Source organism: Macaca fascicularis, chromosome 12 (genome assembly GCF_037993035.2).
Source record: "Macaca fascicularis isolate 582-1 chromosome 12, T2T-MFA8v1.1".
Classification (NCBI taxonomy): Eukaryota; Metazoa; Chordata; class Mammalia; order Primates; family Cercopithecidae; genus Macaca; species Macaca fascicularis.
This window is the reverse complement of record NC_088386.1, coordinates 86922714-86942135: the sequence shown is the minus strand read 5'-3', so window position 1 is coordinate 86942135 and position 19422 is coordinate 86922714. Positions and strand designations below refer to the sequence as shown.

The 19422-nt window shown below is 40.9% G+C and overlaps 1 protein-coding gene across 1 annotated transcript in view; it reads left to right on the top strand.

Moving 5' to 3' along the window:
* Positions 1-19422, top strand: part of LOC123568022 (uncharacterized) — a 54020-nt gene that overhangs the window by 9393 nt on the left and 25205 nt on the right. Inside the window, exon 4 of the mRNA XM_074008564.1 lies at positions 4652-4762. The gene's annotated coding sequence lies outside the window, so the exon portion shown is untranslated. The remainder of the gene's footprint in view (positions 1-4651; positions 4763-19422) is intronic.

The window sequence follows — 19422 nt, the reverse complement described above, 5'->3', positions numbered from 1 at the left end:
AAAGATTGCTTTTATAATGTAAATAAGCAGAGTTTTAAGAAATCAGTTTGGTAGGTGGAAGTATCTAGAAATTTAAGCTGTGATCTTCTGGGAGAATGGGGCTCTATCTGATAAGAATTTAGAGGTGACAAAGTGAAATTTGTATGTTTATTGAAAAAGAAGCCTGGATCTTAACAGCTCTCTACCCACCAGTCAAATTTTTTAAAGTTTAGTATATGGTTTCTGTCTACTTTCTCACTTCCCTTTCACACTCCAGTCCTTTGCTCTTATGAGTACATTAAAACTGATCTTGCCAAGGTCTGCAGTGCCCTGTCAATTGCCACATCTTTTTCTTTTTCCTTTTTTCTTTTTTTCTTGATGAGGTCTCACTCTGTCACCAAGGATGGAGGGCAGTGGTGCAACCCCGGAATCAAGTTATCCTCCCGCCCCAGCTTCCCAAGTAGCTGGGACCACAGGCGCATGCCACCATACCTGGTGGCTAATTTTATTTTTTTAGGGAGGGGGTCTCCCTATGCCCAGCCTGGTCTCAAACTCCTGGGCTCAAGTGATCCTCCCACCTCAGCCTCCCAAACTGCTGGGATTACAGGTGTGAGCCACTGTGCCCCACCAGTTGCCACATCTTAAAGGGAGTTTTGGGTCCTCGTAGCATTTGACTCCTCTGACACATGGCATCCTACTGCCTTCTTTTTCTTTTTCTTTTTCTTTTGAGACGGAGTCTCGCTCTGTCACCCAGGCTGGAATGCAGTGGCATGATCTCGGCTCACTGCAACCTCCGCCTCTGGGGTTCATGCGATTCTCCTGTCTCAGCCTCCTGAGTAACTGGGATTACAGGAGTGTACCGCCATGCCCAGCTAATTTGTGTGTGTGTGTGTATTTTTAGTTGAGACGGAAAACGTTACCTCCTCTGAAAAGGTCTCCTGATCCCCCAAACAAGAAAAGAGAACTTATTCAGTGCTCCAATAAAATTCTGTTGCCTCTATCATGGAGTATATAACACCATGATCAAACTGCCTATTCAATTATCAGTCTCTTTCACTACACTGAGACAAACTTGAGGGCAGAATCATGTCTATTTATTTTCCAATGCTGTGTTTAACATAAGTCCTGGAATATAGTGGGAACTCAATAATGCTTGTATGCATGCCTGTATGCATGTGTGCACGAATGAATGAATACCAAGTGTTTCCAGTATCTTCTTTCATGGCTCCTTCATAGCTGTTATCACGCACTTTGAAAGATTACCCCATCTTCCTATAGCAAACCCCAATAATTTTTGTGTAATAGTTGCAAAAAGCAAAAATATAATAAATCGCTATGATGTTTAAATAAAGCAGATATTTTATTTCTAGACAGTGATTGAATTGATATCTCCTGTACTTCTGCTATACACTCTCATACCTTGATGCTAAAGAATTCCCACTTCTGCAGAAACAGATGCACTAGGCTGACCCCACTCAACTTATCACTAATATTTCATAATAACTTCTATCTCTATTTCAGAGCCAATACATATGTTTTTCCTAATCTTCCTTCACAAGTCAGTCTATAAGTATTCTACATTTCTAAATGCTTAAGCTCAAAGAGAAGATTTATTAGGACACTTTAAATACTTATTTCTTGCTTACATAGGATTGAATGATCACAATGACTCAGGATCAATTGCTTTTCATCTTTTCAGTACTTATTTCACAGCTGAGCACTTCTCAGAGTTATGAACATGAGTCCAGTTTTTGACAAGCCACAGCAAAGGCCAAAAGAATGAGCAAAATTATCCACCCTGGAACCCACATGGGACAGCAGGAAGTAAATCGACAGCATCTGCCGTGACTTATTACAGCGTACGTGTTACACTAGGCCCCAAATCAATCCCAAAATGGAAGTCTTGGGTTACGGGTCTTTCACCACAGGAAAGCAACATACACATATATTCAACAATAACACTTCATAAATCTCTGCCCCAGTCACCGAACTTTATCTCATGTGGTGCCAATAAGAAAGAGGAATATCTTAAAACAGCAGGAGGAAATTACAGTTTCACATACAGAATCCTTTAATGTCACTAGAGAGACATCTTTTTACACAAGTGAAACATGGAACTATCTTCCTTAGGGTGAGTCCAAAGTATCTGACACATAAATAGTGTCTGACAGACTCCATGTTTTGAAGTTTAATTCATCTCTTAAAAGGAGGTAAACTGGAAGAAATTAAGTTATTTATAAAACTATAGTTACATAATAGGCACTACCTAGGGCATCCTGAATGTGGATAGAAGAAGAATATATGGCCAAGGACCATACATGGTAGGGGTAGGGTTCTGAATCTGGGATTGACAAGCTTTATGGGAAAGTGTGTGTCGTTGCGTGTGTATGCACCTCATGAACACACATAGATGTACACAGGCTCACTCACAATCATGGTATGTGTGCATTTTTCTCTGCGGAAAGGATTTTGACCATCCCTTAGATTCTCCCAAAAGGTCTTTGACTCACAAAGTGCTACAAATCACTCCTCCATAGCAAATATTTCCCACACTTATAAGCCAGGGGATGCTGCTATCAGGTGAGATTCAAAATTATTGGACATGTGATGATGAAAAACACATTACTGGAGTACAGAGGCAGTAGTGCGAAGCAGACAGGATGTGCCCACTCAGATGGGAATGAAAGGGAAAGTGACTTGCAAATCTCATGAAACATCTTGCTGTAAAGCCCATATCAGCAAGGCAAAGTCAGAAAATCCTCTGTTCCATGTCTGGGAGAGTGAAAACCACAGATGCCCCAGGTGCACAGAGGAAACGATGCTCCATCTGCTTCCTTAGTCTTTCTCACCTTACCTCACCCCAAACTTACCTTGGGCATTGAATTTTAATAGCTGTTTGTTTTTGTGGCTTATCATGTGTATAAGAACTCCAAGGAACATAGAATAAAGTAATGCTGTCCAACATTCTGCTCTAGAGAACTGTTATCTGAGATGTTGTAATCTTGAACCCCCTATTTTGGTCAGGGCCCAATTAAAACAGAAACCACTGTAGGTGTCTCAAACACGAGGAATTTAATACCGGAACTTGTTTTTTGGCGTTTTTGGTTTGTTTGGTTTGGTTTGGTTTTGAAACAGGGTCTCGCTGTGTTGCCTAGGCTGGAGTGCAATGGCACAATCACAGCCCACTGCAGCCTCAATCTCCTTGGCCCAAGCAATCCTTCCATCTCAGCCTCCCAAGTAGCTGGGACTACAGATGTGTGCCACTGCACCTGGATAATATTTTATATTTTTTTAGAGATAGGTCTCACTTTGTTGAGTAGGTTGGTCTCAAACTCTTGGGCTTGAGCAATCCTCCTGCCTTGGCTTCCCAGTTTGCTGGGGTTATAGGCATGAACCACCATGCCTGGCCAGGAAGTTGTCATACCTGTGATGGAAGAGGCAGAACCCAGGAATTAAGCAGTGGGGTAACCGAAAGAATAACAGCAGTCAGAAGCCACTAACTCCCCTGGGGCTGGAGAAACTCAGGGAGAAGATGGTGTTACCAAAGCCTGGAAGATAGGAGAAGTCAGAAGCACAGTGGGGAGCATTCCTGACAGATACTGAGACTGAAGGGAGGGGCTGTTGGCCAGCAGCTAAAATCATAGAGAAGCAGCCACTGCCAGAGACAGCATCAAAACAGACAAGAGAGGAGGTGAAATTCCCTGGCTTCCTCCGTCTTCCCACCCTCCACTCTTCTGTTTATGCCTTCCTTCGGTTCAGCCTATGTGGAAGCCAGAGGGCAAGGGAACTGGAAAATGCAGTCCCCTGTGATAGACAGCAGAGCACGGGAAAGGCCAGAGCAACCAGGGACATCACCAGCACATTCCCTTTTTTGAAGATCATGTTGGGATGGGTTTGAAGAGGAAAGCCAAATCGCTATGGAATTCTTCATTGATATGGAGTGGGAAATGGAGATGAAACAAAGGTACGGAGGAAAAAGGGGGTTGGCAAAGATTGGAAACGAAGAAAATGAAGAGAGAAGTAGTGGAGGAAGAGGTGCGAGGGAATCTCTCTCCAAGGTTGCTGGGACAGCTGCTCTGATTAGAGGCTCCATTCATCCTCCCGGAACAGCAGTAGGCTACAGTAGGCCAATAAAAGAATTAGAGAGCTGCGAGCAACCTTTTTAACCAGTAGAGAACTAAAATCCATACTTTGATGTTACTGAAGTTTGTTTAGATTGAATTCATTATTGATGAAAATTAATGTGAATTTAATTCTCTCCTGTCAAAATGGAATTTAAATATCTTTCAAGAAACTTATGAAGGGATTTCAGAAAGCCAAATCACTGCAGGCCCTTCTGTTGAGCACAAAGGGAAAAAGAACTGAGAACAAACAAAGCAGCAGAAAACATGTGTGGGGGGATAGGGTGTGGGAGAAAAGAGCCCAAGGGATTTCTTTAGTAATGTTTGTTTATGGCTGTTTCAAATTAAGGAACTAATTTTGGAGTGGGGAATAAATAAAGTTCTTTGAGAAAAAGACTATTGCTAAGAACACAACGCCGCCTAGAGTTAAGAAAAAAAACCTCTAATCACACTTATAGTTGGCTCGTTTATTTTTTGATGTTAATGTGTTTGTGAAAAGAACCCAACTCTTGCTATATTTCTTAATGTTTCCTGTTTGTCTGCTCATCCAGATAAATAACCCGCACCTCTGCCTACTTTCCTTACTCAAGTCTTTGATGATATCATCTTTTCAGAAGAGGCAGGTGCGGCACCTCTGGAACCTACATTAACTCTCCCAGCAGGTCAGTAGTAATTCAAAGCCCAGTGCTACACTTCCTGGATTCCATGGACTCTACTTCATGGGCTGGTGCGTGGGATTTTTTCAGATGAGTAAAGATGTCTTGGCCCAGCAATATGCTTTGGTTAAGAGCTTAGTAGAAGAAAGTCCTTATGAGAACAGTCAACTTTTAAAAGGCCAGTTATCTGGTTTGAAATAGAATCTTCAAAGTGGGATTGCTAGAGCGCCCACCCTGGCACACCTGAGCTGTGGCTGAGGAGTTTGTATAAACGCCAAAGGATTGTTGCTGGCTTTTACTGAGTCATGCTCAGCTGCGTAAGAAAGGAAGCAGAGGCCTGTCTGAAGCTATAAAGTGTTTCATGAAGTCATTTTGCCAGTATGAAGGCCTCATCCAGGAATAGTTTTTGTTTTTGTTGTTTGAGCCAACCAAAGAGAATACTGCTATGAGAAATTTCCCATTTAATATTCAGTCTCAACCGAGTTATTAATAGAAAGTAGTTCATGGCAACCATTTCTAATGTGCTGATAAATGCCTAGTATTACAACAACCAATGAAATACTGATCTTCTTATGTAGATTTTCTTAAAATCCATATTTGGTCCTACCTTTTAGAATGCTGAAAACGTGCCATTTCTGAAATACATCTTCTTAGCCATTCTTGTTGTAGCTTACAGGCCATGTTTTTCAAACTCCTGAATGCAGGAATCCATGCTAAGTCAAAGAGATGTTGGTACTGCAGAAAGCGTAAGGTGCTATTCCCACTTTAAGGAGTTTATGATAATCCACTAAATCACCAATCCTAGTTATCAGTTCAGTCCTTTTTTCTTCTCTACCACTAAAGCTCCTTAAAGGTAATCATTATAATATTGACAAGTTATCAAATGCCTACAATAATAAGCCAGGCCAATACTGACTTGCTTTAATGCTCACAAGAATCCGAAGTGATAGGTAAATTAATCATACCCCTTTTAGAGAAATGGAAGTTGAATTTCAGCTGGATTAATTTCCCCAAGAGTTACATAATCTGTATGCAGTGGGACTCAAATTTGTATGCTGGGACTCAAACTCGTAATTTCAAAGCTCATGCGCTTAACCACTATAGCTAGAGCTGGCTTCATGGGGTGGGACCTGGGCCATAGCACAGGGCCCAATGCCTCAGAGGACCCACACTTGGATTAATGCTCTGTTATCGCTGTCTGGAAACTCTTAAAGAGGGGTCCTGCGTTTTCATTTTGCTCTGGGTATCATAATTCTTGTACCCAGTCTTGACTACACCACATTTCCTGACGTTCTAGATGAATACTATATGTGGAGATTTTAAAAGGTGTCCACAAATTCTTCAACAGTTCTTCCTCCGAAAGATAGAACCTAATTCCCACCCACCACTTAAGTGTGGGCTAGCCTAATGATTCACTTCTAAAATATGACAGAAGTGGTGGTGTGTGTGTGTGTCTTCATGATTAGTGACAAAACACATGGTGGCTTTTGGCTCTTTAGATCACTTGTTCTGGGAAAAACCAGATGTCATGTTGTGAGGACACTAAGGCAACCCTTGGAGACGTTCATGTGGTACAAATTGAGGCCTCCTGCCAGCAGCTGTTTTAAGTGAGCCATCTCAGAAGCGTTCAGACAGATGTTCAAATGACTGCATCCCGAGTTCAGGGCTCAAATGCAGGCTCATGAGTGACCCTGAGACAGAACCATCCAGACAAGCATTAGATAACTACTATATCACAGAACCCTGGAATTTAAAAAAAAAAAAAATGAGAGGAATATGCAGTTAAACGGTGAATATGGCCAGGCATGGTGTAATCCCAGCACTTTGGGAGGCTGAGGTGGGCAGATCGCTTGAGCTTAGGAGCTCGAGACCAGCCTGGGGAACATGATGAAACCCCATCTCTACAAAATATACAAACATTAGCCAGGCATGATGGTGAGCATCTTTGGTCTTAGCTACTTGCGGGGCTGAGGTGGAAGGATAACTTGAGCCGGGGTAGCAGAGGTTGCAGTGAGCTGAGATCGTGCCACTGCACCCCAGCCTGGGCAAACAAGTGAGACCCTGTCTCAAAAAAATTTTTTTAAAAGGTGAATACGTCCTATGTCCTCCAATATTTGGTGCAATGTTAAAATTAAATTTAGATCTCTTCAGAGCGTATAGACATTTTATTCTTTTGTTTTGTTGTGTTTTGTTTTGTTTTGAGATAGAGTCTCACTCTCTCACCCGAGTCTGGAGTGCAGTGATGCCATCTCGGCTCACTGCAACCTCTGCTTCCCAGGTTCAAGCGATTCTCCTGCCTCAGCCTCCCGAGTAGATAGCATTTCAGGCGCCTGCCACCAAGCCTGGCTAACTTTTTTGTACTTTTAGTAGAGATGGGGTTTCACCGTATTGGCCAGGCTGGTCTCGAAATCCTGACCTCAGGTGATCCACCTGCCTCGGCCTCCCAAAGTGCTGGGATTACAGGCATGAGCCACTGTGCTGGCAGAGGTATTTTATTCTAGGGCCCATGTTAACGATGCGTTTTAGTGAGTATCAAAGGTCTTCTTTCTACATTGTGTGAAGGCCTTTCTTTAATTTGAGACACAGCTTTTGATTATAACACCTGACATTCTGTCCTGATTATTAATTTACAGACAGACAGACACATTTCTTTCACAAGACCTCCCTTCTAATGGAGAAGTCTGTTGCTCTTGGTGTTCCCTGGCCTGCCACGCCTACGCTGTGTGGCCTGGAGTTGTACCCCAGTGTGCTCCAATAGCATTTCTTCCACCTGCCTGGCATGGAACTGGACCACCTGGCATTGCTCTCCTACAGCTACCTGGCTTTTCTGCTATCATCGACTGCATGATCCTGCCCAGGAGAGTAACAAGGAGTAATCCATCCCCAAGTGCTGCCAAATTGGCTCCATCCCATACCCATGTTCTTCAGAATCTGGTCACACTGGTTAATAGGAGCAGTAACAATGGTTCACACATGCAACAATGGATCCACTTGCAAAATATGTTCAACACAGGCTGTGCAATAACATCCAAACATCTGAATCCTAAGTGTGAATTCCAGTTCAACAGCACAGACATTTAAAATCTAATGCCTAAAGTCAGATTTTAGGCATCTGATTTTAATCATCTTGGGGTAGCAGAGGTTGCAGTGAGCTGAGATGGTGCCACTGCACTCCAGCCTGGATGAAAGAGTGAGCTCCTCTTTCAAAAAAAAAAAAAAAGTATGTCCTATGTCCTCCAATATGTGGTACAATGTTAAAATTAATTGTAAATCTCTTCAGAGTGTTTCAAGCAATCCCTTGGTCAGGGACTTCCCTCAACATACATATATAACACCCAAAGGGCATGCCTAACCAGGACCACAGGGAATAGATGAAGCCAAACTTAAGTTTCCTCCTTCTGCATGGTAGAGAAACCTTATATATCAAAAGCAAATTATTACACTTTAACATAGAAGATTAGAGGAACACGGCACCCTTTTAACAGAACTGCAAATGAAGTAGAATTTCTGAGAATAAGATTGGCTAAGCTTATTGAAAATGTAGACTCCAGACTTTGTTTTTTCACTAAACTATATAAGGCAAAACAAAGGAGGAGAGTGGTGATAAAGGGTGGGGAGAAGGGGAGAGGAAAGTCAGGAGAACTGTATGATCATCACTGTTCTACAGAACCAATCATAAATCCATTGTTCTCAAGGAAACCAATTCACTTAAGTTGCCTGATTATTCTGATAGCAGGTATAGCCAAGTATAACTAAAGCCTAATACACCTAAATGAGTGTTTTTCAACAGAAGCATAAAAAATGTGTTTATTATCCTGACAGGTTTTTCTTTCCCCCCCCAGTGCAGTGGTCCTATTCTAAATCTCATTTTTTAATTGAGTGCTTCAGATGTTGAAGGTTGGGCCAGTCAGTCCCATAAGACAGGGAACAGGGTGGGCGGAGCTCCCAAGAGAAGCCTTCTTTGTTGCTTCTCACATTGTGCATGTCCTAATCTCAATGCAGACAGGACCAGAGCCAGGAAGATTTGTACTACCTGTACTACCTGTGGTTATTGACTAGCTTATGATTGTGCTTTTTGTTTTGTTTTGTTTCTCTCTATCTTTCTTTTTCTTTTTCTTTTCTTTTTTTTTTTTTTTTGAGACGGAGTCTCATTCTGTTGTCCGGGGTGGAGTGCAGTGGCACCACCTCGGCTTACTGCAGCCTCTGTCCCTTGGGTTCAAGCAATTCTCCTGCCTCAGCTTTCTGAGTATCTGGGATTACAGGCACCCACCGCCATGCCCAGCTAATTTTTTATATTTTCGGTGGAGACAGGGTTTCACCACATAGGCCAGGCTGGTCTCAAACTCCTGATCTCAAGTGATCCACCCACCTCGGCCTCCCAAACTGCTGGGATTACAGGCATGAGCCACCACGCCTGACCTGTTTCTACCTTTTAACCTGTCAGCTCCATAAAATCCAGTGTCCCTGATGTTCATGGTGTATTCTCAGGTCCTAGGGATGGACCCTGGCACATGGTAAGCATCAGTAAATACTTATGGAATGAATGAAGGAAAGAAGTGATAAACTCACACCTAAGGGAATTAAATGATTCTTATTACTTCTGGAGTATCCCTAATGGCTCTAAACAATTCATCAGACATCTAATGACTGCCTATTATTTGCGTGTAATGAAGGCATTACCTGCCATTGTTAGTGCACTCCACTTCTCATTTCATCCATTCAGATATCATCTCCCTCCAAAAGTAGCAGCCGAAGCAATCCCGTTCTCAATTCCAGAACAAAGTTCCACAATGTTAGTATTTTTCAAAGTATTTTTTCAGGGAAGGGCTGCCTGTTTTACTACGGAAAGCACTCCTGAGCAGGCACCAACTACCTTTATGATTAATTGGCTTAAAAATTCACCATATAGTTCACATATGAATTCTTACTAGTACATCAAGATACTTTCCCTAGATGGAAGTAGTTTTTCTACTTAATGTGTTTTAAGTTATTATTGTTATGGGAATGTTAGTGAAAATCAGGCAGAATTCATATTTCAAGGACCTAGCCTTTCACCCCTTTCTTTTAATTAATTTACTTCCCCAGAGAAGAGTAGCAATTGATCTCAAGTCAGTGTAGTGGCCTCTGCTGTTTCTGTGTCTAATTCTGGAAGTAAACATTAAGAAAACATTTTGAAGAAGAAATAGGCTAGGTACCAGGCAGTTGTTCTCTTAAAGGGGACTTTTTTGCATCTTTTATGATGTATGAAGAAGAAAAATGATATGATGCTCTTTAGAACCACATTTTTTTCTATCATATGGCAACTGTCACTCTGAAAGAAGACAGTATGCATAGAATGTTTGAAAAAATTATTCTGAGACATTATCTTCTTGAATGGCCTCTCTCAACACATGGGTTAGCTGTCTCTTTCAGGCAAATGGGGGGACTCCTTTGGGATTCAGAAAGCGTTTCCCATCCTAATACAGGTCTTTGTAGGACATCTAGAACGGCGGAGGGAAATAAAAATATTTTCCCAAGGCAGAAGACTTCTGGTCAATAGGAACAAATGTGGAATCTGGAAGGATTCCAATCAGCTTACTTGAAGTAAAGTCATTCCGAGACTTTTCTTATTTTTAAAACGTGTATTTTACTCATGTAGGCAACATGGACACTAACTGATAAATGTCATGAACATAGAGTACGGATCATATGGGATAAAACTATTCTCTTTGAGAGCAAGTTCGTTTTTAAATTCTTAATGTCCTCTACTCTCAATTTTATTTAGCTTATTGATAATGTTATGGTTTCACAGGTGATTTCATTGTTTTCATGCACACAGACAAGATTTGAATTATGTATTTTCAAAGTTGTATTAAAAGTCTATTTCAAAACCCTCTCAATAAAAATAGTCACTGCTTGGGATGGTTTTGACTCTCAGTGGAGTTCAGTAACCTTCATTTGCATCCTTGAACAGGGCTCTGCGTGAGAGAAATCCTTCCAGGGACCTCATTTGGAACTCTCAGCAGGGGTAAAATTATGAATGAAGCAGTAATTTCTTTTGTTTGCTTTTCCAGAGAAGAAAAGAGAGTTGCTCTGCAAAATAAAATGTTTCGCTAAAGAAAAAAAAAAATATATGGTCACTTTTCTACCTCACCTCCTGTCTCGGTGGTTAAAGGAAAGGACAAAGAGCCAGGACTCTACTCTCTGGGGACCTTAACAAAATCTCAGGAATCACAGAGTTCACAGCACCCTCCCTGGGCCTCAGTTTCCCAATCTGTTAAAGAAGATACAATATCCACTTCATAAAGTAGTTTAAATAAAATGTAAAGACCTGAAACAAAACTTGGCACATATTAAGTGCTCAGTAAATATTAGTTTGCGTTAAAAGTAGAAATGACCTTCTATAATGTTGATTGTAAGAGTTAATATTTTGCTGTTAGGATTTGTTCTAGATAGCTCAGTCATTATACAAGACTCTGGGGGTAGGGGAAGCATTTGGTCTGGCACTTTCCATAGCTATTGTATCTTCCAGCAAACACCTGTGATTGCTTACTGTTTATGAGCTACTCTGCTAGGAAAGATGGAGGCCAGGATCCAGGGCCTGCTGTCTAGGTGTTCACAGTCCAAAGAGGTAGTCATTCCTAAACCAGTCATTGAAATGCAATATGGCAAGTTCTGTAATAATCATAATTACACTTATTATTTATTGACTTTGTGTCTTGGGGTGGGTCAGCACTTTACAAATACTGTCCTACTTTGCTCTCACAGCAACTCTATAAAGTAGGTGGTGTTATTACTGTTTCACAGATGAGGAAATGGGTTCAGAAAGGCTAAATAAATTGTCCAAGGTCACATAGCTAGCTGGTAGGGCTGGAATTAGACTTCAGCTGTTTAAATCCAAAATCTATGTTCTTAATCATAACACTACTCTTCTTCCCTTAAATATTACAGAGAAATAATATTATATATTATTTTATTAAAATAATGAATATATTATTGTAGATAGTATAAATATTTGGGAGCACTGAAGGACTAGCTGGCTAATTCTGCCTGAGGGACTATAGGAGATCGTCAGTGAGAATGTGACATTTCAGTTAATCAACAGAACTATTTTCATGGCTATGTCATGGATCAGATTCAAGTATATATTTTATTTGGTTTCCCTCCCTACCCAGCTGTCAGAAACCTGAATTTCAACCTTTTCTAATTGCAATACATTTTCTAGTTTATTTCATCTGTGTACCATATTTGGTCATGGAATACATTTGGTCAGTGAAACTCTAATAATAACATCTTCCCATTTTCAGAAGAAAACAAAAATCACACACACACACACACGCACTCACACTCATTTACTGTAGTATATCAGGGATTTATTTAAATAACAAATTCCAATAGATCATGATATACTTTTACAAGGCATATATAATGATATACACCAAAATGTTAACATTGATTACCTCTAATTTTACAGGTTCTGAGTTTATGGGTACAATTTGTTTACTTCTATACTTTGCAAGTGTTCTCAACTAAACATTCATCACTTTTGCACTCAGATTATCCACATATTTAAAAACAGGCAACAAAACCTCCTAGGTGTTGTCCTAAACTCAATGCACGTTCAATGCAATCAGCTATAACTTGTCTATATCTCCAATAAGAAGTTCCTGAGGACAAGGACTACATCCCCCGGGAGAGGTAGAAGTAAGGCCTTGCCTGTGGTTGTGCTTGACAAATTTTTATTTCTTAGTGTGAAAAATGAATACTTGGGGAAAACTGTACAACTATAAATGAAAGCAGAGCTGAGAAACCCTTGAACTGATACTCTAGTTAATCACGTGTAAACAAAACAACTATTCACATCCTATTCCATAGGGTTTCTCTCAAAATGTGTCTTGTTATGTACAAAGTGCTTAGTAGAAGGAGAAGAGGGTAGGAATGGGCTACTCTGGAGCCTTGAATATCTTGCAGTCTAGCTCTGGAGACCAGACATGAATGCAGGAAGAAATAACTAGCAATATGTGTGTAGAATGTGAATCTCTCTCCACAAACTCAAGTGGGCAAGAAATATGAGTCCATTTCTAGTTTTAAAAAGGTGCATTTCTTTAATATAGAAAATAGTGAATGTCTACAATTCATATCAGATTTAGATTCATCTGAGTGGCAGAAATGTAATTCTAGGCAATTTAAAGACCTCCCTCTCTCTTTTTCCGTGGTGTCAGGCCTAAGTTTGAGGGATCAAGATGCTAGGAAAAATAGACAGGCATCCAAGTTGGCATCTACTGAGATCTGTTGTCCCACTGGCCTGCACGGATTGAACTACTCAGACTGCTGCTTGGATGGCCCTTGCACCCATCCAAAGAGCTCCTTCTGGTCCAGTGACCGTCCCTGCTGACAAAGTTCTTCCTGAGGCCCCTGCATGTTACTGGACCTGGGGTGGGGTTTGAGGGGCTATCCAAGGGCCTTCAGCAATTCTGTGTTCTTCATGAGCATATAGGAATCATTCATTAGATGCACATCAAGTTGGGCTGGGGGCACTCTGTGAGGCAGCCTCAGGCCCATGCATCTAGACAAACTCCATAGCCATACCCCATAGCCATTTCTATTCTGACATCTTGAAGCCTCTTCAATCTCTCTGTGCCACTAGGGGCAGCAGTCTCTACTTCCCTGAGATTGCGGTTGTCTCCCAGCCAAAACAAACCAGCAGCTCATGTTTTTTATTTCCCCTCTGATAGTCAGGGACACTTGCTACTCTTGACCCATCAAATGATCCTTTGCAGTGGGAAATCTTGTTCCTGCGTCACTGCGTATCCTCTCAAATCTACTAACTTCTCCTGAGAATGCCTTGTTCCCTGTAGGCTTTATATATTTGAATTCAGGTCAGAGAAACACTTCTTTTTTCTCTGAGCCAGTGGATGGCCCATCGTCTAGCTGCAAAATGGAAGAAAGGCCATAGGGTTACAAGAAAATACACACACACAAAATCCTCAGGTAATAGGTTAAGCCATCTTGACACCAATGAATGTTCAAGGTACTCACAGAAGAGATGGGCAAGTCTAGACTTGAGATAGGCTCGGGCCTGCTGAGCAACTGACCTTCTCTTCACTTAGTCTGGCAGCCAATACTCAGAAAGTGCAGGGGTTGCTCTGCACCCACTGCTTGTGAACAGGCGTGCATGTAGTTAGAGTTTCCACAATGGTCAGGCACAAGGAGAGACTGGAATAGGATAAGACCTCTTGTAATTGTGGAAGAGGCCATCTGGCTCTGGCACAACACTCATTCCGTGGGAGAAACCCCAGGGGAGACTTCAGGGCATAGCAAACCTCCAAACCTCCAAGATATGTTCCCTCCTGTTTTCTATCACCATCTCTTTAAATTTTTGTCTTCTTCAATACCTGTTGTATCTGTTCGTGTCCTTCACCCATTATGACATACACGAAAAATGTCACAGAAGCATACAGCTTAATGAATATATTTTATAAATATTAATATAAATGTTAACATTGTTATTTTTGGTAGGTTCAATTGATGACTTTGGGCAAATTGCTTAACCCCTTTATTTGTCTATTCATTTAACAATTATTAAGCACCTACTATGTGCTAGGCACAGTGCTAGTTGTTGGAATATAATAAGTAGCAAAACCTACATAGTTGCTACTCTTCTGGGGCTTACACATTTGTGGGAGAAACACAAAAATATTTTTTAAAAAATCACACAAATACAAATAACTTATAACGATTGCTATGAAGGAAAAGTTCATGGAGCCACTCTGAGTGAAAAGGAGGCTCTTTGAGGCAGTGACATTTAGCTGATACCTAAAGACAGAAGGTTGAGTAGGGATTAACTTGACAAAGCTTTTGTGCTAGATGAGGGCATTAGTATTTCAGGCCAAGAAAACAGCTCTTGAAAAGACCAGAGTGACTGGGAAGAAGCATCATGAGGTGAGACCAGAAGGAATGAGCAGGCCTTATAGACCATGTTAAGGATTTTAAAAATCTTTTTACTCAGAGCAACTGGAAAGTTTTATATATAAGCATGACACATCCAAATTTGCATTTTAAAAGGTAACTGGTTGTCGTGACATCATCTCTCCTTCATTTCAGCCACCCATTCTTAGAGCCACATCAACATTTCACATCAGGAACTCAGAAATCTTAATCTCTGCTCACAAGCTCCTATTCCATGGTTGTAGCAATTACTCCAGGAATTCCAGTTCTTTCATTTCATCGACACCTCCAGTAGCTTCCTCACTCTATTGTCGTCCCTGATCCCTTCACTTTTCTCTCTATCTAGCTAAGATCCTGTGGCCATCATTTAAACCACTCTCATTAATATCCTAAATTATCTTGTCCTAATCTTGTTTGTATGACATCCACCCAGAAGAACTCTGTATTATCCATTTTCACACTGCTAAAAATATACTACCCAAGACTGGGTAATTTATAAAGAAAACAAGTTTAATTGACTCACAGTTCCACCTGGTTGGGGAAGCCTCAGGAAACTTACGGTGATGGCAGAAGGGGAAGCAGGCACCTTCTTCACAAGACGGCAGGAGAGAGTGGAGTGAAAAGTCCAGGGGAAATTGCCATTTATAAAACCATCAGGTCTCATGAGAACTCCCTCACTATCATGAGAACAGCATGGGAGAAACCACCCACGCAATGCAATCACCTCCCTCCAGGTCCTGGGGATTGCAATTTAAGATGAGATTTGGGTGGGGACACAAAGCCTAACCATATCAAACCCAGCATGTAGCAGAGCATCTGGCACAGAGCAGACACACAATAAAAATGTGTAAGTAAATGAATCTAACTATATTCAGCATTTATCGTCATCATTTTCTCACGTTACATTTAGCCTTTCAACTCATTGCAATCTGGCTTCTGCCTTTAGTGTTCCATAGAAACTGATCTTGCTAAGGTCACCAAGACCAAGAATATGTTTTAGTTTTCATCATCTTTGACTTTTCAGGAGCTTTCAATACCATTGACCGCTTCCTCTTTCTTTATTATTTTTGGGGGAAGGCACTTGAGCCTTCTGATTTTGCTCTTGCACCTCTGACTGTTCTTTCCATTTTCATTACTGAGTATTGATCCCTCATCTCTACTAATGTAGAAAATGGTGAGCTTCCCTAGGGTTGTGACCCAGGACATCTTCTTTTCTCACTCTTCACTTTCTCCCTAGAAGGTCTTATCATGCTTCAATTTATAGCTATGGTGACAATTCCTAAATCTACTTAAACAACCCCCATCTCCCTTCGAGCTCCATACACAGAAGTACTTTCTTAACAGTTTCTCTTGAATGTATCTTTGGCTTCAAACTCCTCCTATCCTGAAATGAACATATTAACTTAAATTTCCAGAACTGCTACTTCTCCAATGTTCTCTGAATCTTGGGAAATGGTAATACCATCAACACTCTTGTTTAAGTCAGAAACCTAAACTCCTCCCTTCCACACATCTAATCAACAAATATTGTCAAGTCCACATGCCTTAAGTATCTCTCAAAGCCATTTACTTTCTGCCACACTGGTTCAGGCTACCATCATAATTAGGCTGAAATAATACAAAGGGTTTTGCCTTGGACACTCTCAATACAGTCTTACCCCATCAAACTAGCCTCTTTATCTCCTCATTTCAGTCATAATGATCTTTTATTTTAATTTAGTTTTTTTAGAGACAGGGTCTCACTCTGTCACCCAGGCTGAAATGCAGTGGCATGATGATAACTTACTGTAGCCTAAAACTTCTAGACTCAAACGATCCTCTCACTTGAGCCCCCTACCCCGAGTAGCTGGGACTACAGGCATGTGGCACCACACCCAGCTAATTAAAAAAAAAATTGTGGAGATAGGTTCTCACCATGTTGCCCAGGCTGGTCTTGAACTCCTGGCCTCAAGCTATACTCCCACCTCAGCCTCCCAAGCTGCATAATGACCTCTTAAAAAGTGCAGTTCTTAGAGTAACACCATCTGATGTCACTTTTCCGTTTAAAGCCCTTTAGTACTTCTTCCTGCCCAGTAAGTAACCTCTCCATCTGCCAGCCTCTCTGTCCCACTTTTTCTCCCCTTCAGCTACACTGGACTTCTCTCAGGTGTTTTAGTTTAGCAGGCTTTTTTTCCACTTTAAGGCCTGTGCAAATGCCAGTTCTTTTGTCTGGAATGCTTACCCACTTTCTTTTTGCTTCATTACCTGATTCTCTACAACCGCTTCCTCTTGGAAGCATTCCCTGACCCCCCATACTAGGTTAGGTCCATCTGTTTTACATTGCTTTGTACATTTGTAATTGTTTACTTTTATGTCATTATTTATCTTCCCTGCTACATTATATGCTTCATGGGAGTGGGGATAGGACCTGTCTTGCTCATCTTTGCAGCAATAGCACCTAGGGAAGTGACTGACTAGCTCACTGGAGATGCTCAGTCCATATTTCTTGCTCTAATGACTAATTTACACCTAGTAAATAGTCATAGCTTTACTTTGCCATTTAAAACTGAAACTTGGTAGGGTGTAGTGGTTCATGCCTATGATCCCAGCAATTTGGGAGGCTGAGGTGGGACGATCATTTGAGGCCAGGAGTTCACGACCAGCCTGGGCAACATGGCAAGACCCCATCTCTACAAAAAACAAAATAAACATTAGCCAGGTGTGGTGGTGCATGCTTATGGTTCCGGCTACTTGGGAGGCTGAGGTGGGAGGATCACTTGATCCCAGGAGTTCAAGGCTGCAGTGAGCTATGATTGTGCCACTGCACTCTAGCCCAGGAAACAGAGTGAGACTCTATCTCTAGAAAATAAACAAACAATAACAACAAAAAAGCCTGAAACTCAAGTTCATCTCTTTGATGGTATATTCTGAGCCAAGTAAAATTTTAATTGCATTTTAATTCCCAACTACTAAAGGGTCACATAATGAATTCCATTTCATAGAACATTTATCTGGGCCCTCTGTGAGCAGAGGACTATTAAAACAGGCAATTGAAAATAAGGTAAGTATAATGATTGTCCCCATTTCACATAGGAGCATCTTGGAGCATAGAACGGTTTAGTAACTTACCCAAGTCATACAACTAGTGACTGGTAGGCCTAGGATTTGAAGAAACCTGTATTTGAATTTGCATTTGAAACAGAACCCTACATCCATCAACTACACCATACTGCTATGCCTCTGAGAACTTCCTCTCCTTTATAGCAAAAAATAGGCAGGGTGCACTTGTGGGTGTCTGACAGTTCAATTCACCCTGGATAGAAAGCTGTAGGCCCAGGAAACTAAAGGTCAGCACTTGAATCTTTGCCAAGGGTGTGACAACACAATCAGAAGTGTTTCCGCCTCAACCTATGCCCTTCATCTAGAGAGATGAGTGCCACCTGGTGGACATAGTTTTGCGCTATCTTAACTCCTCCACAATACGTATTTAACCATGAATGTAGCTCCACATCTACGTAGGAATGAATTAAATAGACTGTTATGCATTGATAAACTTAGGCACTGTGATGGGCTTCTGAGGGATGAATTCCTCTTTTTTTCTCTTTCTGTTTACATTTAATTTTTGTTGAGTCTACAATGAAGTTTAATTAAAAACAGATAGAAGGAACTTTTTTTGTCATTGCCATTCAGCACCTTTGTCTTTTTTAATAGTAAGAGAGGAAATTTATAAGCAAGTAGACTTAAATTCTCTGACATGTTTTCTTTATTTGTCAAATGGGCTGGTAGTGCGAATTAAATCAATTAATCTGTATAAATGATGGGACAGTGCCCAGGACACAATAAACATTCAGTAAGTGTTGTCTATTATTTTTATTATCCTACAGAAAAATTGGATTCCTTTCTAGAGGTTAAGACAAAGATAAACATTTCAATTTCTGGGATGCTCCAGCATTATTCCTTTTGTAAACAAAGATAGCATAAGACAGAAGCTTAAATATTACAACTAGGCATCAAATTATGGATTAAAGTTTTCATTTATTCTATATATATTTCCTGATTCTCTACTGTATGCTAAGATGGGCTGGAAAGCAATGGTGAGGGACAAGGGTTCATCCCCCCAACTAACTGAGAGTCTAGAGACAGATTTTATTTGCCACCAGAGGTGCCTAAGCAGTTTTATGGGGAAGGTTAGTGAGAGATGAGGTCACAGTTGTAATTGGAGAGGTGGAGCTTGTTCCTAGTAGTCCTGGTTAATGCTCCCCCTCCTCCAGAGGTAGGGTAGTAACTTCCTTTACCACCCTAAAATTCCTCTCCTTTTCAACAACTGCCAACTAATCCATGCCAAGATGTTAACTATTACCTCTAAAGCTATTACTTAGTTACATAATCCTTCAAAGGAGTGTCTGGATTTTAAGAGAGGACTCTAGAAAAGTTTCTCACAGTCTGGGCTCCCAACCAAAAGACCACCAATTGTCCTTTTTGACCTTAAAATTTTTAGTTAAAAAGTTAGTTCAACAAATATACAAACAAAACCCTCAGTTAATAGGTGAAGCATCTATAACCTGGTCTACAGGATGGTAGCCAAATGTTCATTAGAAAAATGAAATTAACAATGAATTTTAGTAACTGACACAATTTTATGTACCAGTAGATGTGAAAGGGCTTTAAAAAGGAAAAAAAAAAAAACCACTATGCAAATACATGATATTATTTTCCCCACTGCATGCATACTCATGCTTGCAATGCCATGGATATTGAGA